Genomic DNA, 25,032 nt, shown 5'->3' with positions numbered 1-25,032 from the left:
CTTAAAGAAAGCACGAACAAGCGTGTCTTTTGCAAGGTTATGATGCGGACATTCTATGAGAAGATCAGTGAAACGGTTCCAGGCCTCTGAAAAGGATTCATGAGGGTTTTGGTGGAAGAAATGAATCTTTCGAAGCATTTCATCGGTATTCACTGGTGGGTAAAATTGTTCCATGAATAATTGAACAAGATTAGCCCATGAGTCCACAAAGTTTGGCGTTTGGGTAGTTAACCAAGACGCCGCCTTGTTGGCTAGGGTGAATGAAAACACCCTAAGTTTAACTTGATCCGGACTTAGGCTAGGATGATGGAATGTAGTGAGAACTTGTTTTATCATACGCATGTGTTGATATGGCTTCTCGTGGGCTAAACCATGAAAAACCGGTAACAAGTTAAATATATTCAGGGGAATTCAAAAATCCCCCACTAGGTCTGCAAGAACGATGCACGACTTAGGGCCATCGTTTAGTGCTTTATAAAAATCATAGAGAGGTGTCTCTGGTTCTTTGGCCATTGATGCAGGTGTAATGTGTAAAATTCTAGATAGGCGTGTGATATTATGTCTACAAAAAACAAGCCTGATTATACTAGAATTGAAACTCCTCTGACAGAAGAGGCGAGGAGTGTAAGAAGGAGTACCTGAATGCCTCGCTGCTACGCTTATGAATAGCGTCTTGTATACGCAAGCTTAATGTATTTAACAAGTTAGAAACACTTAATAACTTGAAAAAATGGAAGTTTGTACTAACCTGTGAAGATTGGGCTGTTCAGAAGAGGGCGCGGGGTGCGCTCAGAAATTGCCTGTGAAGGACGCAGGTCACGCTCGTGCCTGAGGCGATGTCCAGTGAGTTGAGTGCGGGGCTCAGAATTTGCCAGACACGGGCGCAGGTCGTGCTATTGCCTTTGGCAATGTCCAGTAAGTTTAACGTGCTCTAAAAAATTTGAGATTTTTACAGTAGTTTGCTAAGACGTCTATCAAGTAGCCTGTACAATTTTAGATCAATCGGAGCTATAAAAGTCCTTCTACTCCCCTTCAAAGTTTGTGAAACAGTTTTCGAACACAATACAAACAACCGAATGGTTAACCAATCAAAACAGAACCAAAAATCGCCAAAATTTTACTGGAGACTCCTGACAGATCCTACGTATTCCTATAAACTTTTTAGAGTAATTGGAGTTCTACAAACCCTCCTTATTGGCTGGTGTTCCAGAAATTAAGTGTTTGCAAAACTACAGAAACACACTGAAAACAATCCACTAGTTAGGTGCAAGGCCCAAAATTTCGATATCGGTTAATATATCGGTGTACCCAAAAACTGATATATATCGGATATATCCATTTTTTTGGTGACCAGTCCAAACTATTTAAAATATCGAAAATATCAGATATATCGGAAATATAATATCGAAAATATCGAAAATATATTGGAAATATCGGATTTATATTAAAAAATAGTCAAAAAATCAACCGATATATATCGATTATATCGGCGATATAAAGTTTCATATCGGAAATTTTGATATATATCGGAAAAAAGGGATTCAATATTCGGTGGATATATATCAAAAATATCGATATCGGTGTACCAAATTACCGAAATATATCAGCGATATATCAGATATATCGGCGATATATCAGATATATCGGCGATATTTTGGGCCTTGGTTAGGTGGTCAAAACAAATAAAAAACTCATCAAATATTTACTGCAAACTATTGAATTATGATAGATACTCCTGTAAAAATTTTAAAATTTTTGGAACTGCCTAAGTAACCCTACTCGTCTGTTTTTCAATAATTTACTGTTTGAAAACGGAAATGCAGCATTGTAAAGATCATATTAATTCACTAGGTAACACAATTAGGAAAATTCTGAAAAAATTACAGTAAATCAATAAAACCTTAAGGATCGTGTCTATAAAATTTCAGAATTTTTCGAAATTTACAAATACCTTTACTGTAGTCTTTTCCTCTATGAATCCGCAACCCCTATGCCCAAAATAGTAAACGATACCGAAAATACAAGAAATAAGAATGAAAAATTGAAAGGGTGTGTGGGTTGAGAATTGGGGATTGCCCCTTGGATTCAAGCAATTGAATTATTGTCCTGCAAGAGTTTAAGATGGCAGAGGCACTATTTGATATTTACAAATTTACGTAAACTAACTATCTATGCGTAAACACAAATAATCAATCACATAAATAAGTGCTTAGATCAATATTCTTACTCTCAAATAATAATGAAGTAATATATAAAGAGTCTGGATTCGTTCCACTCCTAAACTACTAAGACTTTAGAAATTTAACTAATCAAACATAAAGAAACAATAGTGAGAGTAATGTTATATTGAAAGATTTCTATTATACGATTATACTATGGATTCAAATAAATCTAAATTAACTAAACTAATAAAAATAAGGTTTTGATGGAAGAGAAAGTTATAGAGAAGAGTAATCAATCCACCTAATAACTAGTTTCATGCAAGAATCGAATTATTCATTGAAAAAAGATCATATTTAGGTTTTCACGCAACGATTCAACTTAAAGCCTCAACATTTATCATCCCTAGCAATAACCTACATCTCTATAGTCATTATTACTAGCATATAAGATTATTACAACCAAGTCTCTGGACTTAATTACAACAATCCCTAGTTTAATTTATTATATGCTTATTTTGGAAGTCATACAATAAACTAAACTCATTGAAATACATACACAATGAAATAATTCTACTAAGAAATCTATTCCTCATTAGGTTTTATAATCACTCCCTCTAATGGGGGGGAAATTAGCCTAATATCATTGGATTAATTAAACTAAAATAATAAAATGAAGACATAATGTAAAGAAGAAGTAATTATTGAATTGAATACTAAGGCTTTTAAAAAAATTCTAATGGAGGCTACAAACTAAACTCATAAACTAAAACTAACAAGGGAGAGAGAGAGAACCCTAATTTAAAACTAAACTAAAGAGGGGAGTATCCAATTTTTGTTTTAGCCTTAACCCTCTTTATATAGGAGAGGGTTATGTTACAATTTCATGCATGGACTTTTAGACTAGGTTATGGACCCATAAATCAAGTCCATAACCCAATTTGGTAAATCCAAGACTTCCAATTTTGGTTGTGTTACTGTAGCATGCGATTTCACCAACTTATACTACTCTGATCGAGTCATGGTCTGGACCATTGGAAAGAGCTTTCTGAGTTGGTCATTTTGATATAAAATGGGCCTAATTCCGAGGCCTGAATCCAAAGATATGGCCTTCTGAAGTTCTATTAACTTTTCTTCAGCTTTCTAATCTAGTTTGACTTTCACTTAACAGCTTTGACTTGGGCTTTTTAAGGACTTTTTCTTCATGAAACTTGGGTTCTCTTCATAGAACTTTCATATCAATCACTTTGGCTCTTTTTAGCGCCTAATTAGTAACGAATTTACATTTATTCAACTCCGAAGCCTGAAATACTCAAAAGCACGTAATTAGTGATAAACCTATATTATTAATAACATAATTGACTAAATAGAAATAATATTAAATGTTTTAAACTACAGTTTTGGGCTCTTATCAGTTACTGTGGATATCTGATAGTGTGGGGTTTTCAAACTCTAGACAACAGTTTCCCAGGGGGTCACCCATCCTTAGACTACTCCTATCCGAGCATGCTTAACTATGGAGTTCTCACCAACCCCACAGCCAAACGATCCAGAAAAGGCATCGATGTTAGGATTTGGTAGATCAATTACTTATAGCCAAGATCTTTGGAAAACTACTTAAGAGAAATGGGATCACACCATGGTGCAACCGTCACCCATTCCTGGGCTAGGCGCCTTTTCATCATAGCCCCTCTTCGGGCCACGCCCAGGGGTACCACAATCCCACCACCTTAAGATCGAGCCGAGGACAACTCTGATACCATTTTGTAACGACCCGCCCCCATCCTACCACATCGATACTATCCCCACTTAGTCACTGCAGACATCTGATCGTGTGGGGTTTTCAAACTCCGAACAAACAGCTTCCCAGGAGTTCACCCATCTTTGGACTACTCCTGCCCGATCACGTTCAACTGTGGAGTTCTCACCAACTCCACAACCAAACGATCCGGAAAAAGTCTCAATGTTAGGATTTGGTGGATCAATTACTTATAGTCAGGATCTTTAGACAACTATTTAAGCGAAGTGGGATCACACCATGGCGCAACCGTCATCCATATTTGGGCTAAGCGTCTTTCCATCATTGCCCCTCATCGGGCCATGCCCAGGGGTACCACAAATTCACTCCTAGATAGATACATAGACCCAAAGACTAATTAGACATTAAAAGTTCTCCAAAGATTAGACATTGTCCTGTGTTGTGTCCTCGTATATGTCTTCTCTCGCTCTCACTTCTACCGATCCATATCAAAAGCACTTCTTCTCCTCCAACCTTTCTCTCACCGACCAAAGTTCGAATCCACATATTCGTCATGCATATCCTGATCTTTGTCTTTCTTAATTCTTCACTCTTTTTTTAGTGCTTAGATTAGTACGTATGACTAAAGTTTTTAAATCCATATTTGTAAAACTAGTGGTGACCAGAGATTCTATTTTGAAGGACATTTAAATATGGAAGAATGACTAATTAGGTTTAAGTATTTTTGCAATTTTGATGAAAGTATTTTGGTCATATGAATTTATGTAACTTTCAAACAGTTGCAAACACATGTTGACGTCTTTAAGGAAGTAGAAGGGTTTTTACTTTGTTCTTACTTAAGTAGAATTAGGGAATATCACCCATGTTGCATTCTTTTACGTCCAAAATTTATATTATTCTGAACTAAAAACAAAATTGTTTTGGATAGTAACAATGATTTAATTGGTATACGAGCTTGAAAGAGTAAAGAACGTTTGTGTTTTAATTTTCTTGGTCTTGTACATAGTTGAGCCTTTTGAAATTTGACTGTTTTCTTGAGGTGGTCAGTTAGACATTGGGTCATTGGACGTATTGTAATGAGTCCTGTATTGGGCGCCACCAAAATTGGATTGGGCAGCCTCCAGCCCAAGCCCAAATTGCGAAGCCCAACAAAAAGCCTACTACACCCCCCACTTCCATCGCGAAACTGGAAAAACCTCCCCTAGCCGGTCATCTCTCTCGTGCACTCGGCCAAAAAACCTTCGAACCCTAACCAAAAAAATCCAAAAACAATCAAGCAATCCAATCCAATTCTCGCCCAATCCAATTAGAATCGGCTTAACTACAATTGTAATTGAGAATCGCCCAATCCAATTGAGAATCACCCAATCTAATTGTAAGTTTTCTTTCTTCTTTAACTGTCTTTAACAACCAACTTCATATATTTTTTTCTTGATATCTAAATTTTCTTGTTTCTTGAATCCATGGCCAGTGAAGCTACTACAGCTACTACTGTTGTTGTTCCTGATCAAACTACTACTATTGAGGTGAATGATCCCACCCCCATCTTCTTTGTTTTTGATATAATCATGTTTGTTTTTGTGTTTTGTGTGTTTCATTTTTAGATTAGTATGTTTGGAACTATCGAAAAATCTTGAGTTCTTAGTCTGTTAAGTTCTTGGTATATATCTTGAGTTGTTCATGTTCATGTTCTTAGTTGAAAATGCACTTGTGAGTATGTATTGCGAGTTGTGGGTGTGTATGCAAGTTGCGAGTTGCGAGTATGTATTGCGAGTATGCGAGTTGCGAGTATGTATTGCAAGTCGCAATATATATCGTTTGAGTGTATTGCGAGTTGCGAGTATGTATGCAAGTTGTGGGTGTGTTTGGGATTCGGTGAGAGTTTTTAATGGTATTGCAAGGTCTGATTTGGTGTCTTGGAGCTCATTAATTGGTGGGTTTGGGGAGAATGGACTAGAGGAAGAAGGGTTGAGACTCTTTGTTGTTATAGAATAAGCTTTAAGAGTTAAATGATCATTGAAGTACCAATAGAAGAAACAAAACGTTTATGCTATGAACTTCAGTGCTGAAGTAGCAATATTCAAGTGCAGCTAGCTAGGAAACTATATGAAAGATGAAAATAAGGAAAAGAACCCTACAAAGGTATATGCAGTAACAAGATATTATTGCAGCATCAAACTTGTATGAGCATAAGAATGGTGTTAAAAAGGAGATTCAAGAAAACCAAGTTATGGAAAAGGTTCAATAATAACAAAGCGTGATTTGGAATCACCAACTTATATGGGTTCATGATTTAAATTAGTTCAGGTGATTTGGACTGAAGTTGCAACTTTAACATTAAGCCCAATACTGTAGAAATTTGGTTTCTTAATATGTGGCATTTGTGTTTGCAGTTTTAAGTTACGGACTCAACATTAGAACCTTCACCTACATTATGTATAGAATCCACACAAGACTCATTACTAGTTCCACTAAGTCGTTACGAGACACAAAAGAAGAGAGACTGGAATACTTTTTTGAAGTATTTGAAAAACCATCAACCCCCTTTAGTTTTGGAAAGATGTAGTGATGGTCAAGTTATTGACTTTTTGAACAATTTAAATCAGTTTGGTAATACTAGGGTGCATTTGTTGGACTTTCATTATTATGGCAATCCGAATCCACCAGGGCCTTGTCATTGTCCATTTCAACTACTAGGGTAGTGTTGATTCTATGATTGGACGATTGAGTGCTGCTTATGAGGAGAATGGTGGAAGAAGCCTTCAAACGAATTTGTTTGCTTCAAGATCTGTGAGTATGTATTTGAGGAAAGTAAAAGATGGTCAAGCTAAAGCTAGAGGGTATGAGCATAAGAAGAGAAAGAGACCTGCAACAACAAAAAATTCAACATCCATATCACCCGGTATTAGAGCCACTGAGTGGATGGGCAGCCTCCAACCTGACCCAATCCCAAATCAAAGCCCAACAAAAAGCCCATGTACACCCCTACCTAATCGTGAAACCGGAAAACTTGTTGTAACGGTCATCTCTCTTGCGATTTCTCACCAAAAACCTCGACAAATCCCTCTCGCGATCCTTCAATCCAACAAAGTATCTACTCCTAACTCTTAGTCTCGTCCAACAGTTTGAGAAGAACAATTTCTATCTAAAAACACAGACTCCATTCATTTTGGTATGTATCGAAGCCTTCATTATGAAATAATACAATATACAACATGCCCCCGGAGAAATCACGCCTCATTATTTGACACGTAAAAAATCGGAGTGCACTGGAACTTAAATTTGATCAAGTCATTCCTGGTAAGATAGGTTTTTTTTTTTTTTTTTTTTTCTTGATTTGTTTTTGTTTTTTCCTTTTGCGTCAACCTATTCCAAATGCTGAATTTAGAGAACCTGTAGACCACCAAAATACAAAATTTAGTAATTATTCACCAAAGTTTATTGAAAACCCCCATTTTGGAACATCTGTAGTTTTAGGATAATATACCAAAAATATATGCACTGAACTATTGCACTAAAAATCCTAGAACTTTTATTCTATTGCTCCTCCAAGATATCCTTGAATGAAATATCTCCACAGAACTAACTAGTTGTTTATTGGATAAATGATATATCATCAGTGTCTATTTTCTATTCTCTAATCTATAGAAATTCATGTCTAGCTCATTGTCATCTTTTCTTTTCCAGAAGTTGTCGTTATCACTCTGTTTTTCATACTCTACTTTGTTGGACTACAACCTATATTTTGTGAGATAAACTGATGGAACATGATGATGGCGGTTCACAACCAATCGAAGATTTCTTGTATAAACTAACAAGCGAGAAACCAAAATCATTTTCACTTGATGAACTTAAGAGATTTACGCCAAATCTCGGAGAAGAATGTAGTCTTTGGTGGGTTTGGAGGCGCCTCTACGTGCGTAATTCCCTAATGGTGTCAAAATAGCGGTGAAGGTACTAAAGACAACAATAACACAAAGGAAATTATGAGGAAACAATTCGAAGCTGAAGTGGGCACCATGGGCAAAACTTCCCATCAAAACCTGATCAAACTATATGGGTATTGCTTTGATACCAACATGAAAGCACTTGTTTACGAATACGTGGAAAACGGATCATTTGATAAAATTTTGTTCAAGAATCACCTTAACATAGAATGGGGGAAGTTGTATGAGATTGCAATTCAGATTGCAATTGGGATCTCTTTTCTGCATGAGCATTGTGAGCCACCAATAATTCACTACAACGTAAAGCCTGATAATGTGCTTATTGAAGTAAAGACTAAGAGTTAGGAGTAGTGCTCATCTTTCATACCTAGTATTTTCCTTTAGGGCCTGATGTTATAAGAGAAGATACTTTTACCATTTTATGATTAGTGTTTTTCGTACATTCTTTTACTCACCTTTCATCTTTGCTTATGTTCTTGAGTCTTGACTAATGAGTAATGACCTTGATCACATGCAGCTTTTACGAAGTACTTGCTTAAGGTGCGGATCTGAGGGGGAACAAAACTGGCGGTAAGGCATTATAGGTGAGAAGCTCTTTCTTTGGTTTTCAAACTTACTGAATGTATGTTATCATGGTGGTTTTTTTGGGTGGTTTCCCCTATGCTTGACGAGGGACAGAGTCAAGTTCATTTTGTTGTAGAGAGAGTCCAGTTATTTTGTTGTAATACTTGATGTACATAAATGGCCGGTTCATATAGAAACAGATCTTTGTATATATATACATTTTGCCTTTGTCGTGTAAAAGTTAGGTTATATGTACATATGGTTGTTGGAAGGATGTCATTATTGATTTCTAGGTTATGACAGGTTTAAGTATACGAAACATTGACCAAACAAAGGAAACTCTGCCCAAAATTCGATAGAATTTGGATAGCGTAACGCCTCATTCTATTTTTTCATATATACTTGGAGTTATCATAGCAAGCTTATAAGTATATTAGTTTTACGACTGGGATGATCTCCCTTTTCTACTATTTTTCTTTGTACATTGTTTCTTTAAATATGGTTTATTTAAATATGGTTTACTAATACTTGTTTTATTTTTCTTTGTAGCGATGGGTCATCGATCAAAGAATGTGAAGAATGTAGCGAAAACTACATTCAAGGGTATGAAGAAAATGTTTGGTGGTGGTTCCTCTAGTGGTGACGTAGTTGGAGGAAAGAGACAAAGGGCAGAGGGCTTAACGGCATCAGTGCGTAGAGGGGACTATTTGGAAAAGGAGGTTCCCGAGATTCCTGAGGTTCCTGAAGTTGATTCATCGAGTGAAGATAGTGTACATAGTGTAGATAGTGATACTAATGTAGGTTTAGATGTAAATATGGACAAAGGGAAGAATATAGTGGAAGAGGATAGTGAGGAGGATGATGAGGAGGGTGATGAGGAGGATGAGCAGGATGAACAGGATGATGATGTAGAAGAATATGGTAGAAGACGTACCACCAGTGGAAGAAGCACCTCCGGTATTGGATTTCGTTAGAAAATCCAATGATGATTTGGAGTTTCAAAGAGGTGTGTATGGGGGTGGCCTGTATGAGTTAGAGTTGTTGTATGATTATGCGGTGCATGTCGCTCGCGACGTTTGGGAGAGAAGGGTAATATATTTTGTTTTTCTTGGGTACTTTGATTTTCTTTTACAAAATCTTTTGTTTCTGCTCATATATATCTAATGCGTGCTCGGTTGTTTCAGGAGGATCGCGGAGCGTTGAAATGTGTTTCACACTTAGCGAAGTTATCCCAATGGGATTTCAAGAATGAATGTGAAAGGTTTCTGAGATTTGCTCAACAGTTGAGAAGGACTGGGTTGTTTGATCTCGTGGAAGGTTATCACTAGCATATGGATCCACCATTGATCTCTGCGTTTGTGGAGAGATGGCATCCGAGAGACCAATACCTTCCATATGCCAGTTAGGGAGATGACTGTGACTTTGGACGATGTTGTCCAAATTTGTGGAGTCACAGTTAGAGGAAGAGCGGTGCAAGGGGACAGTGAGCTGAACTTACAACAATCGATAAATCTCCTACATCTTGCTCTGGGGCTCCCTATTGATTTTATTAGGGCGGAGATGGAATCTAGCAGGTTCACTTCAAAAGTAAGGCTAGAATTCATCCGGAAGCATTTTGCGAACAAGGTTCATGATAGGCCTATATGTGACGATGCTGGGAAGGTGGTGGAGAAGGCCTCGAGTTTCCAGGAAGTTCAACGGGCTGTCAGAGCTTTTATTCTATTTTTCTTTGGATGTGTCGTTTTTACTGACAAGTCTGGGACTGGAGTGCCTATATGTTATCTGAGGCCGTTGTTGAAATTCGGTGAGATAGAAGAGTATGCATGGGGTGCGGCAATTTTGGCGTTTTTTTATAGAGGTCTTGGGGCTGCCACATGTGCGAAGGTGAAAGGGGTTACAGGTTATATGACTCTTCTACAGGTAAAACTTGAGTATTTTAGAGTTTATTTTTTTTTAATGTTAATTTTATTACTCTATCAATATGTTAACTATTTGTGTATATCTAGACGTGGATCTATGAGTATTTTTCGGGATTCATAACAGTCCCAAACTTGAATTATACCTCGTCTCAGCCGCGTGCTCATAGACACATCCCAGTCGCTCCACACTATTACGATACAACGTATGCATTGCAGTTTTATCGAGCGATAATTGATGATTTGAATGAATTCAATGTAAGTATTAAATTCAATGTATGTAAGTATTTAAGTTTAAGTTTAAGTATTTAAGTTTGTATATATATATATATATATATATATATATATATATATATTTTTTTTTTTTTTTTTGTAATTGATCATTGGAGTTGTTAATGACACATTTGATTTTGTTTCAAGTTGTTTGGCATCCCTACAAAAATGCCAGAGATACAAACCCGATCGATGACATTGTATTTTTTGAGGGATTGCTATGTTTTTTCAACATTGTTGAGCTTTACGCTGTCGCAAGGGTGGTGCGTCAGTTGGGTCACGTGCAGCTTGTACCTAAAGATCCTCTAAAACCAAATTGGAGAACAAGAACTGTGGCAGGACACGGGTATGAGGTGAACTGGACCAATATTGGGCCACCTTACTGGGAGTCGTGGCAGAATCACGTGATCCAACCCTGCAACCGAGGACCTATCTCGTCTTATCCATGGGAGTGTCATCAAAACTACATGACTTGGTATGCGAGAAATTCTCATGTAGTTTTGGTGAACCCTGAGCTTCTTTCTATTCATCCCTCCCTGGAGACACTGCCTAACTGTTCACCGATTGTAAGTATTGTGATTTTTAATTGAGTTTCTCTAACTGTGATTTTTTGCATTCGATTAATAACTTATCTTGATTTCTCTTTTTTCGACAGAACGACGTCATTGATGAAACCAATCGTTTGCTAGAGAGAGGTCTGCAATTGGCTGGGAATGTTATGCCAGAGGAAGCAAGGTAGTCCTCCTTCGAACGGGTGTACAACTTGACTAGGTGCAAGTACATTGGTGGGCGCTATAGTTCATGATTTGTTTCAGTTTAGGGTTTGTAACTTTGTAACTTTTTGATGGATGAATTATTTGAAACTTTGTTAACTTTGTTTCAGTTTTAGTTTGATGGATGTAATTTTTTTTCAGTTTAGGGTTTATAACTTTGTTAATTTCAAATGGATGGATATGATGTTTGAATGAATGTTTGATGTTTGAATGAATGTTTGATATTTGAATGGAATTTCATGAATATGAATGGATGAATTTGATGAATGGATGTTTGATGTTTGATGTTTGAATGGAATTAAGTGGAATTTGATGAATATTAAAGTGTTGTAAAAACGAAATGAACTTTCAAAATTTTTTTGTCCAAATGACCCAGCCGCATCGTTTGGTATAAAGGCCAAACGACCTCGTCAGATCGTTTGCCCTTTATACCAAACAACTCCGGCAGATCGTTTGGCTTTTATACCAAACGACCCAGCTCCGTGTCGTTTGGTATAAAGGTCAAACGACTCCGACAGATCGTTTGGCTTTTATACCAAACGACCCAGCCATATCGTTTGGTATAAAGGCCAAACGACTTGATCATGTCGTTTGCCTTTAAGCCCAAATGATGTTGCTGGGTCGTTTGGTATAAAAGCCAAACGACTTGACCACGTAGTTTCGGTCATTATTGACAACATACGAACATTATTTCAAATCACTCGATTGCCGTCCGAATCAACTTAGTCGATCACTCAATTTTCAAATCAAATCAAATAAAAGTCCTAACATAACAAATAACATAAAAATCAAATCAAATTACACTTGTTCCAAATTATATCAAAATTTCAAATTACATCAAAATATCATATCGACAACATACAAACAACTTAGTCGATAACATGTACTGTTGGGTCTTCAACGAGCTCGTTTTCCCATATTAAATTGGGAATGTTCAATGCCATAAATTACAATTGCCTTGCTGTCAAGGCCAAATTCCAACTTTCAGCAATATCATATCGAGCTCTAAGCCATTGGCGCATTACTGGAGGAACCGGACAATCTTCAACAAGTTCAACATTGACAAAATAATTTCCACCAACATAATGCTTACCCAACACTTGGGTCACTCTCTCTCGGGATTTGCTTGGGTTCTCAGCGGCATGATAAGGAAGCAGCGACGAGCTCCTAAATGCAGAAGGACAACATTAAATCTTGAAGCAAAATAAGTATCCAACCAAAGGGCATGCTCATCCACTTATTTAAGGGTCGCGTAACCTTCTTCATGTAGGATTTCCTTCACCGAATAAAAAACCTCACTTTGATTGTACAAAGTACAATAAAGGGGAGGTTGTCGATAAGCTCTTCGCATGACAACTCCCTTCTCATCTGTGGCCATTCTTCTTGACTTCTTCTTAATGCAATGCAAAAAGCTCTATAACCGCAGTTGCCATCGCCAACAGTGTCATGGACTCTAACAATGTATTTATGCATTTCTTTAGAAATATCCAACCCGTAATCCTTAGGACCCCTCATTTTTCCAAAGTCTAACCCATCTCTCACATTTCGTGGTGTGGCTGTTTTTGGAGAAGGCTTATTTCTTGGTGTGGTTGTTTTTGGTGGTTTTGGAGAGGGCTTATTTCTTGGTGTGGTTGTTTTTGGTATTTTTGGAGAAAGCTTATTTGTTGGTGTGGTGTGGATGTTTTGGGTTGGTATTTTTGGAGAAGTCTTCTTTCTTGGTGTGGTGTGGGTGTTTTGGGTGGGCGTAGTGTTTGGTTGTGACGAGACCCACTCCTCATGGTCACGTTGAAAATGTTCAAAATGAGATGGATCTCGCTTTGAAGAGTTCTCATCTCCAGTTGGAAGCTTTCTACTACAGCTACCTTTCGGCCGACCTTTGGTTTTTGCTTCCTCACGAGGCGGTACTAGCCATGTACTTTCTGGTACGGCAATCTCCATAAGCTTCCTAATCATAACCCTCTGCTCTTCTTCAGAAACCATTGCAAACCTATTCATGAACAAGTCCATCGAAGGTGTAACATCGGGACCAACACCCACTGACACATTGGGAGAAGCAGATAATGTTTTCCAAAAGGGGTCGATAGCAGTCAATGGGATGGACCGCTCTTGCTCTTCAAACTCAATTAATTCATGAGCACATGGCAGTCCATGGCTCGTGCGCAAATAGCACCAACACCTTATCTCTCTATCTTTAACACGCTTTACGCGGATATCTATTTCTTCAAATAGCAAGTCCAAACACTTGCGTGAGACAAGGCCTCTGAGTTCACAAAACAAAGGAATCCGGTGGTGGTGATGAGTTACAATCATACTTCTCTCGAAGGTAGCTCTAATCTCGGACATCTGGATCTCTAGAATCGGGTGGATTAAGCTAAACATACTCAAAAAATCATGACAGTTTGCATTTCCTAGTACACGCTTCACCTGAGCATGAGACCCTTCAACTCTATTGGTCGTTGTACTCCACTACAAGAATACTTAGCATTAGCCACGGCCATCAACCGTGGCTAAAGACCTTTTGCCACGGCTATAGGCTGTTGCACGACCGTTGCCAATGTGCCTGTGGCTAATCTCTTGTCATAGCTATGGGTTGTGGCCAAAACTTGTTTTTTGTCCACGGTTCTGAACCGTTCCATGGGCTGTGGCTAATAACCCTTTTGCCACAGCATTCAACCGTGGCCAATGTTGACATGGACCGTGGGGTATGCTTTAGAACTATAATTTGGCCATGGTCCTAGGCCGTGGAAAATGACTTGAATTAGGTAAAAAAAAAGTTTGGTTCGAACGCCATCACACACCACACTGCAGTTCTTACAAAGTTCTACCATTTCCAATCAAACCCACAGGAATACTGAGCATTATCCACAATTCAACATTTCATATACGGCTTGGCATAAGACTTTTTTACACAATAGATCCGATTAGAAATGCTAACCTACATAAAAGAATTTACAAATACTATTGAGAATAATTCCTAAAAAAATTGAAATAGCGCCTAAACATCACCATTCCTAGCATCTAAACAACGCCTCAACTTCTTCGGATCAAAGTTTGCATATTTCTGGTTCGCTGTCATGTACCTTTTCATGTTGCCTCTCTAGCATAATAAGAATCCTTCCCATCAGTTGCCTCTCTAGCAGCACGGAATGTCTCTTTTGCCTTGAGCCAATCATTATTCTTAAGCTCCAAAGCACCAATCATCATTCTTATATATTCAACATTTGGAAGCCCAATGCTCCTCACCCAGACCAAAACGACCTAACACTATATGACAACAATATACAAAAAACAACAAAATATAATATAAAACAAAGTAAAATTTTCGAACTTTAAAACTTGTTAGGCAGATGAGTCGCATTTCAGTGTTAACCAACAAAACATAATTACTATATTGTGTTATGTATAAAAATAGTGTTTTAGTTTTTTCTCATTCACAAAGCAAAGAAAGTAGGCTTTGCCCCAGCTACGGCTATCATTCAGAATAGATTTAGTTGTTCGTCAGTACTTAAACAAGTTCCATGAAATTAAACCATATACCTTGCACTTCTGAACCATATCATCAAAGTACTTCTGCTCTTGTAAAGTTTGAAACTTTTCAACACTGTCAATGTCAACCTTATGCTTAGTTTTAGGCTACCAAAGGGACATGTCAAGATAGCAATCTTAGCATTTCGAATTTTTTTTGGCATCTGGGGATGGCTCATATCTTTGCCAACGATAATGCCATTAATCAGCAAAACGTTGCATCTCTCTTTTTGCTGCTAAGATCTCTACGAACTTTGTTACCATGCCTAGGTTTTTTTTTTTTTAGTTTTTTTGTGCGGAAGTCTATTGTGCGACAAGCAACAATAAACACCATCATGAAACCCTGTTACCTAAACTAAAAAGTCTAAAGTGTTTGGTTTCCCCCCGCAAAGCCTGTGTAACAATATTATCAATTGACTAATTATTATCAACTAAAACGTTTCTAGAGTGTTAAAACTATATAACTCATTCAGTCTCACTCTCCAATAATAAATAGAAAAAAAAATGGTAGGAAATTAAAGATGGGCAAGACTTACTGCAAGTTCTCGGTATGTAAATTGTAATTTCAGCATGAGACTGAAGTTGTATCAAGAAAGGATGCAAGCCGACCGGGTTGTGATAATAATTAGAGCAGATAGGATAAATGCACGATAATCGATGACTTATGATAATGAAGGTGTCTTCTGATCCTGAGATGCTCCTTTAATACAGTCCCTACATCTGATTCATCTTGGAAGACTTTAGCAAAGTCTTGGAACCTCAATAACTAGAGATAGCAGATTAAAAGGTCTCATGGATAGTGTTCGAAGAAAATAAATTTTGTCGATTCACTTTGTATTTGTAATTCAAAAATAGTGCAGAAATCCTCTCTGCCACGTGCACTTCCCTCTTACATTTTGCCTTTTTCCTCTTTTACCTTCGCCCTTCCAAATTCTGTATACCTACACTCTTTGCTGTTACATCTTCCTTAGCCCACTTTAAGCCATAGGATATGTGTGTCGTATTTAGAATGATTGAATGATTGACAAAGGTCACTAGTATCTACCAGACTACCACCCATTGCAATTTTGGAATCGAGCAAATAAGTGTAGAATATTAGAATCTAACCCATTCAACCCATAAAATCATCTCAACACTTCTCAAAAGTTTGATAGGAATGGATTTGCAAAAGATACCTTCAGCCCAAGGTTTTGGATTTTAGGCCAACTACGAAACGCACAGCTGAATGGATACTTTCCAAATATTCATGATCCAGATTTGGCCCATCCTTTAACAAGTACGTATTGATGCACTTGATCAACTTGTGTGAGATATTTCCCTCAAATCCACTAAAAAAGTTTAGCAACAGTAAGAGACAATATAATTTGGAAACAAGCTCATACACATAATCAATAGTCCTGCAGGAACTAATTCAAATGTACCTTACGAGTGACCAAATCGCAAGTAATCCCTATACAATCTCTTTTCTAATATTATCAGGGAAGCTCCAGGTGGGTTTTCCAATAATGAATGAAGCGTTGAAATACAATTCACCAACTCCTTTTTAGATTTAGCCTGAACACTAGCATAATTCTTAAGCTCCAAAGCATCATTCTTAAACTTTCACCATTTTCAGGATAAACCTCCAAGACCTTCTCAAAGTTTGAAAGATCGAGAACCTCTGAAATCCCCCAACTTCAGTTGGACTTGTCCCAACCCTATTAATAAATGTTTAAGCGAAAATCAATTACAATGAGAAAAGTAGTAAACACCATGCAACTGATAAAATTAAAATATTGACTGAGCAAATTTGGACTTAATAGTACCATACAGTGAGAAAGTATTGATGAGAATATTTGAAAATTATAATGACCATTGACCACCAATGCAACTCAAATAATGTTTCAAAGGCATATGGAGGTGAGAAATAGTGACTAATAGCACGCACCAATTAGGCAAGGTACATATACCCATGGACCAAAATATCGACGATATATATCGGTATTTTGGTACACCGATATCGATATTTTCGACATATATCCACCGAATATAGTACCATTTTTTTCCGATATATATCGGAATTTCCGATATAAAAGTTTATATCGCCGATATAATCGATATATCCGATATTTACGATATATATTGTTTGACTTTTTGACCATTTTTTAATATAAATCCGATATTTCCGATATATTTCCGATATTTCCGATATTTTAAATAGTTTGGAATGATCACCAAAAAAATAGATATATCCGATATATCTGATATATATCGGTTTTTGGGTACACCGATATATTCATCGATATCGATATTTTGAACCTTGCATATACCAATATAAAAGGAACTAAAATATTGATGAAACGTGGAACTTGCCCCACCCTAACAATATATACTGATACTTTATGCTTTTCACACGGCTTCAAGCCAGAAAATATGCTTTTCTCTCTATAACAACGATTAAGAGGAAAGAGGTGGTTGAACCTAAAATTCAAAAGTAAAATTTAAATAACGAATCTTATCAATTTTTAAAAGAGAAAAAAAATTGATAATCAGATTTGTAGGTACAACCTGATTGCAAATAATAAAAGAAACTAAAAGCAGTCAAACTGTCAAAGAGCAGAAGCACATCATATTTATAAATGTTAAGATACATAAATTTCAACAATCTGAAATGAACACCCACCGTAGTAAGGCAACACAAAGTCATGAGGCCTACTAATTTCCTTGGCAGATGCCATGTAATAGAATCCAGCTTTCTCATAATCACCCTACAAGCATAAAAACGGCATTGTTATTGACAACCCAGGAAAGAGGTAAAAGATGTGTGCACAAGGAAGAAGCTTGACACATTCACAAGCTTCTGAGAACAGAGTTTGATATTTTTTCACCATGTCTTACTATTATTACTTCATTTACTTTTAGGGGGGTTGGGGAAGGGTCAAAATGGACTTATCGTTCTAGTACCATTTCGAGATATCTAAGAAGTTTACATATGACTACAATGGTTTATCAAAGGACACTGGTATTTCCTTTACTGGGCCATCTCAGGACTGGATATTTTGATAATAGTTTTACAAAAAGACAGAATCACATCAATATAGTAACATTTATTTATATTTTGTATATATAAATAAGACAAATTAGGATGGGATATCCTACAAAACATTGTAGGAAACAAGAAAACACAAAAGAATGCCAAAAAAACAGAAACGCTACAAAAGACTCTCAAGAGGTAGTGCCAACTGAAAAGAGATCTTGTAGAACTGAATAAAGGAGTCTTGCATGAGAAGCCACTAACAGACTAACATAACAAAATTTTCACTTTTCACTCATCATTTATGTAAAGCTGGTAAGATTATCTCGTAAATTGACACCTCCTAGTCTAATCAGTATTATTAATAAGAGGAAAAAAACTTTAAGCTCCTCGTCCCATCTTTATCTACATCACTCAAAGGGAAGAGAGAAACAAGTAATAAACTAATCATTTCGGACCTTGCTATGGTATGATCTTGCCAAGTTGTAGAACGAGTGTGACTTCGAAGACCGGGCTCAAACTACTGCGCTAGTCAAGATGTCGGTGAGTCTTCCAACCGCATGATGTCGATCCATGAAAAAGAAGTGGTTAGCTAAATAAATTAATGCCACTGCACGGTATGGGTATATCTCAAAAGCTGCTTGCATTTTCTCCATTCCCTTTTGAATTTCATCACCTACCAAAAATGTGATATACCATGAGAACTTTTACAAAGAAAGTATTCTGATCTAGTAAAAATAAAAAAGGATATATACATACCTTCATTTGTTTGCAAATCCATCAATCCAAGTGCCACAAGGGCCTCTACATTGTTGGGGTCTAACTACAAAAAGAAAATTAGAAAACTAGGCACTGTTAATTGAAAATTTGGTGATAAAGATCTATTCACATACATGTACCACTCAACTACATTAACAATTTACTTCACTTGCACGAAGAAACATTTGAAGGCACGGCGAGCTTTATCAAACCTGACCTAGCTTGTAGCGGCGAAGACCTATTCCAAGCCTTACAGCTCGGGACAACTAGGATACACCTTCAATGCCCTCTTAAAAAAGTTCACACAAAATCATGTCAAATATGGTTTTCCCATACTAGAGGAGGTGTCAGGTTAGTTGCATAATAGGTGAAGGAACACACCTTGTACAACTCTAAAGAATCTGAGTAGCGTCCCCGACTAAACTGTACACATGCCTACAATAAATATATGAAACTATAAAAACAACTTACATCAAAATATCAGAAAAAAAAACAACAATTAAATATACAAAATTCCCTCCATATAAGACACATTCATGAAATATGTCTAGAAGAAATTAATTGGAAAATAATGTGGTAGCCGTCATTTGGTTCTTAGCCACATAATTGGTGAATATTATCAAATCAGTTAAAATCTGAGTTTATTTCTCCCTCATACTTCTAAATGCAAACACATACTTGGAATCTGTGAGGACGAAGTCTGCAAGGGACTTACTCTTCTATCACATGCCCGAAAACGGTACACATGAAGAATTGAGAAGGAAAAAGATTATAATTCTAATGAACCATAATTTAAAATGACTTTATTTCTATAACAATCGAAGCCAACGCCCAAACAATAGATGGGAAAAAAAAACGCACCTTGATGTGAATAAAAAAAAAGCAAATCCAGATCTGTTTACATTAAATAATATAAACAATGATTGAAGGACCATATTAAAGCAATACAATAACCCTTTATTAACAATTTATTTGGTTCATTTGCTTGGCGTATCAAACCGAAATTCTTATCATACATACTAGACACTTATCCTCTAAAATCTTGTCTAACTCCCTCGATCCAGTCGTGATCTGAATGATTTCAAGTCTTTGTGCATGGATATTGCTAGCACTAGTAAACCCCAATGGAACCAACTTTGACATAGCTAACATTTGAGGCAATGTGGATGTCAGATTTATATTCCCCACCCATAACAAACATATGAGCATCTTTGCTTGGGGCAGAAATGAAAACCTATTTTGCACCACCCAGATCACCAAGACATCGAAAACAAAGACAATATAATTTTAAAAGGGGCAAATATATATATATAAAGGTTAGACATTATTGGCATTTTACTAGCTGGTTCATTTTAAGATAAGGAGTTGAGAATATAACTTTCATATCTTCATTTGTGGTTGAGTGTATATATATATTTCTAACCTTTAAGTTGGCAGCTGCCTTGTCCTTGTCACTGATAATTAGACGGAAAAAAGGTAAATCAGAACAATAGTGATAATAGCAAAGTACAACAACAACTTCCTTGTTATGGTGTAGTGTACAATACAACAACTTCCCAAAAGGATAATATATATTTTCCTTTTTTTGTATACAGAAACCTCCATTGTTAGAAATCACACTTCCTTCCCCTAGTTGCGGTTTCCAATCAACAATTCTGAACGAAATAAAGCAAAAGAGAAGAGCATACCTGCGAGTGGAATATCGTCCCTTCAAAGAAAATTCTTTAATGAAAATGGAGAACAAAAGAGACATACCTGCGATAAATCGAGAATGATTGAAGGAACCCAGAAATTTTAGTTGGTAGTGAAAAAGAAGAGAGAGTAGAGAACAGTCAAATGGAGAGAGTACAACAATTAAAATTAGAAGACCCTAAATTAGCAAATAAAATCGAAAAAAACAGATATGAGATAGAAATCGAACCTGGTCCTCGTGACCCTAGTGTGTGTGAGGGAAAAAATATATGCTTGTCCCGGAGTAAGAGACGAAGGGGAAGGAAATATTTGATAGAGGATAGAAGAGAATTTCATTTTAGAGAGGAGAGAGAATAAGAGGTTTACATCTCTTTCGATATTTGATAATTGTTTTACATCTCCTCTTATTTTCGCAAAGGTTTAATGTGATATGAACCAAACATCGAAAACCAAGTCTAATCCAACAGTTGAAAAAACAATGGACACAACCGTGGCCAAAATGGGAAGTGAGACCCAAATATACAAACAATACCCCACGGCCACCGAAAAATTTGGCCACGGCTATGGGCCGTTGGACAATTGCAACAGTTAATAACCGTGGCTAAAGCTTGCTTGTACCTGTGGCCAAAGCTCAATTTTCTTGTAGTGCTCCCAAAGTGAATGTGTTGGTCAGTCCAACAACATACGAATCGATCCCTGTGAGGAAACCAAGTCTCTCGCAAATAACTAACAAAATTGGAGTACTCAAGGACCCTGTAATATTTTTCCAAAGCATCCCATCTACGCTGGAAAATAACCTCTGTCTTCGATTTGACTACAGTGTTCCACGGCTGGGGCCTTCTACAAGTTCTGTAGTTGGAAAAATATCGTAACATTTTGAAAGGATGCACATAACGATATGCCATCTACATAGATGCTTGTGTGCGTTAGGAAAAACTTTGTAAGCGACACTCATCAGGGCCAAGTCCCTGTCAGACACGATCACAGATGGGCTTATGTCACCAAGCAAGCCACTAAAATGATGCAGGGCCCACTCATAGTCGACTATTGTTTCAGACTGATGAAGCAGCACCTGACACACGGTGAAAGAGTTCCACATTGAAGTCACCCCAACAAACTGTACGAAAGGCCATCGATACCTGTTAGTTTTGTAGGTAGCGTCTAACATGAAAACTGTTGGAAAAGTCCGAGCCAACTTAACACCTTCTAGATGGGCCCATAACAACCCCGTTATCTCCTTAGTATTCTCATCCTGTTTCAACTCCTCAAAATAATGTTCTTTTGCTAACAACTCACGCCAAATCTCGCGAATTGTGTGAAACCGTTCATATCCAATTTTCTCACCTTACGCCTTTACGATTGTAGACTTGGGATATACTAGATATGTTTTCATGATACCTATTCTTGATGGAATCCAAAATTTGTTTAGGCTTTATTCCACACTTACTCATCTCTGACAAGTACTCGAACTCTAGAACAGTCAGACGAGTAGCAAATGCATGTCCTTCAAGGGTCTTCGCCAATACATGGTTGTGAATACCATTTCTAACTTATATTTTCCAACTATCGACAGTGCCGCGTTGGAAAACACCTTTTAACTTAAATGGACATCCCGATTTCTTGGTTCCCGACCTTCTCTTTATTAGCCCTCTTCGCTTCCTTCTTGTGTGACCGATACACACCCGAAAGCACTCGCAAAGCCAAATTCAATCTTGCTACTTTCGGTTTCCCCTTGGCACACTCTGACTTTTCAATGACCACAACAACATTAACTTGTCTTCCTCTAGCGGTTGCCCAACCGATTGCCTCGTTATGTGTATGAAAGACCTAAACACATAAAAAACAACAACTATTATTAATACACTAATAAAATTATATTTAGAAAATTTAAAAAAAAAACGAAATCAATGCCTACTCAATCATACCTCTTCCGTAATAAAAAAAATTTTGTTGTATCACTTAAAATCGGTTGACAATCCACATCATTCGAGTTTGTAGAGGATCGGTTCCCGGATAGTGGCAAAGAATTCTACATATAGAAGAATAAAGCAAGAGTCTCAAACAATTTGCATTTAGTTTCAAAGTCATAAAAAAAATGAATTTTTAACTAAATTTAGTCCAAACAACCCAGCCATGTAGTTCCATAGTGTCACCAAACGACCCGGCCATGTAGTTCCATAGTGTCACCAAACGACCCGGCCATGTCGTTATATAGTGTTATCAAACTACACCGCCATGTCGTTCCATAGTGTTCCCAAACGACCCAGCCATGTCATTCTATAGTGTTCTCAAACTACACCACCATGTCGTTCCATAGTGTTCCCAAACGACCCAGCCATGTCGTTTGGGCTCGGGTTTTGCATTCACTCAAGTGTTTTGCATCCATTCATTAATTCAATCAATCAAGTGTTTTGTATTCATTTTAATCAAGTGTTATCTCATTATTTAGGTTTGCACTTTGTCGACGACGATTTCTCGGCATCTCATTTGCTCGACTTGTCACATCTTCAAATTCTTCACCTTGACCTTCAACATTTTGTTCCACTTCTTCACTTTCAACACATCTTCTATTTTCTCCTTCTCTAATATGTTGTTCTTCTCTAATTTGTTGTTGTACCTCAAACATTACCTCAAATGCTTCTTCTTCATCTTCATGTTCCATTTAGAGAAACTTATGTATTCTAATACGTAAAGAAACTTGAGTATGTAGAGAAACTTGAGTATTCTACGTAAAGAGTAAGAATTTTGATGAAAAAATAAGCAAGGAGGAGTAATGAGTATTTTATATATATTTGAAATTTTGATATATTTCGAATAATTGAGTGAAATATATTTGTAAACCCTAAACTCTAACCCCCCCCCCCAACAACTAGTTTATTATTCACAATTGAATAAAAAAAAATGGAAAATAACAAATTTAGATATAAAACAAATTATTATTTTAGATTTAGATAATTGAGTGAAATATGTTTGAAAATAATTTTTTTTTTTCGGCATTTAAATTTGTAAACCCTAAACCCCAAAAACCCCAAACCCCAAACCCCTAAACTAGTTTATGATTCAAAATTTGAAAAAGAAAATAAAAAATAATAAGTTTATAAATAAAACAAATTATTATAAAATAATAAGTTTATAAATAAAACAAATTATTATTTTGAATAATTAAGTAAAATATGTAGGTACGAAATTTGTAAACAACCCTAAACCCTAAACCCCAAACCCCCAACCTAGTTTATGATTCTCAATTTTAAAAATAAAATAAAAAATAACAAGTTTAGATATAAAACAAATTATTATTTCAAATAATTAAGTGAAATATGTTGGTATGAAATTTCTAAACCCTGAACCCTAAACTCCAAACCCCAAACTAGTTTATGATTCACAATTGAAAATAATAATAATAATAACAAGTTTAGATATAAAACAAATTATTATTTTAGATTTTAGCATGTTTTAACTTGGTTATAAAGATAGGTGACTATGTCATAACAGATAAAGAGTGCATGTTATGTTGGTGTAATTGTGTTGTTTCTAACCCAATTTTTTAAATTGGATTTCAATTTTCCTAATTCAATTGGAATGTGTTGATAATTGATCATTACTAATTCAATTTTGAACATAATTATTTAAATAAATTATTATAAACTTATGATCGATTAATTATTTGTATTATAAGAAAAATGTTAGTGTTTATGTATAAGAAAAGTGTAATTGGTGTTTATGTCCAAACGACTTCACCATATCGCCCCATATAAGTCCTAAACGATATGATATCAAATGATTAGCCAAATCTAAAATACACACACAAACGATATGACCACGTCGTTTGAGTGCGTTTGAGTGTACACTCAAACGACATGTCCACGTCGTTTGAGTGTACACTTAAACTACGTGACCATATCGTTTGAGTGTATACTCAAACTACATGACCAAGTCGTTTGAGTGTATACTCAAACTACATAGACAAGTCGTTTGAGTGTTACTCACACTAACACTCAAACTCAAACCATTGACCATCGTCGTTTCAGTGTACACTCAAACTACGTGGTCACGTAGTTTGAGTGTACACGGAAACGACGTGGTCACGTAGTTGGAGTGTACACTCAAACGACGTGGACATATCGTTTGAGTGTACACTAAAACGATATAGTCACGTAGTTTGAGTGTTAGTGTGAGTAACACTCAAACGACTTGTTCATATCGTTTGAGTATATACTCAAACGACTTTTCCATATCGTTTGAGTATACACTCAAACGACTTGGCCATATCGTTTGAGTGTAACTCAAATTCAAACTAACACTTAAACGATGTGACCACGTGATTTGTAGTTTAGTTAATAATCACTGAAACGACGTGGTCACATCGTTTCATTGTACACTCAAACGACGTGACCACGTAGTTTGAGTGTAGACTGAAACGACGTGGTCACGTAGTTTGAGTGTTAGTGTGAGTAACATTCAAACGACTTGTCCATATCGTTTGAGTATACACTCAAACGACTTTGCAATACGTAGTTTGAGTGTAACTCAAACTCAAACTAACACTCAAACGACATAACGACGCGTCGTTTGCTTACACTCAAACTACATTGGTCACGCCGTCACGTCGTTTGAGTGTAAAACGAAACGCCCGAGGTCACGCATCGTTTGAA

General features: G+C 36.7%; 1 long non-coding RNA gene and 1 pseudogene across 1 annotated transcript; one reads left to right on the top strand and one right to left on the bottom strand.

Moving 5' to 3' along the window:
- The first annotated feature begins 5,381 nt into the window (after positions 1 to 5,381).
- Positions 5,382 to 6,937, top strand: LOC147474379 (protein LIGHT-DEPENDENT SHORT HYPOCOTYLS 5 pseudogene; annotated as a pseudogene).
- A 9,418-nt stretch (positions 6,938 to 16,355) lies between these two features.
- On the bottom strand, positions 16,356 to 18,433 carry LOC147474378 (uncharacterized). The gene is made up of 3 exons (XR_015207495.1): positions 18,388 to 18,433; positions 17,579 to 17,663; positions 16,356 to 16,613 (listed from the first exon to the last, which is right to left on the bottom strand). It is a non-coding gene; the product is annotated as an uncharacterized LOC147474378 (long non-coding RNA).
- Positions 18,434 to 25,032: the final 6,599 nt, after the last annotated feature.

The sequence above is a fragment of the Coptis chinensis genome, chromosome 9 (genome assembly GCF_015680905.1).
Source record: "Coptis chinensis isolate HL-2020 chromosome 9, ASM1568090v1, whole genome shotgun sequence".
NCBI lineage: Eukaryota > Viridiplantae > Streptophyta > Magnoliopsida > Ranunculales > Ranunculaceae > Coptis > Coptis chinensis.
The sequence above is the reverse complement of the archived record's forward strand: the minus strand, read 5'-3'. Positions and strand labels throughout refer to the sequence as shown.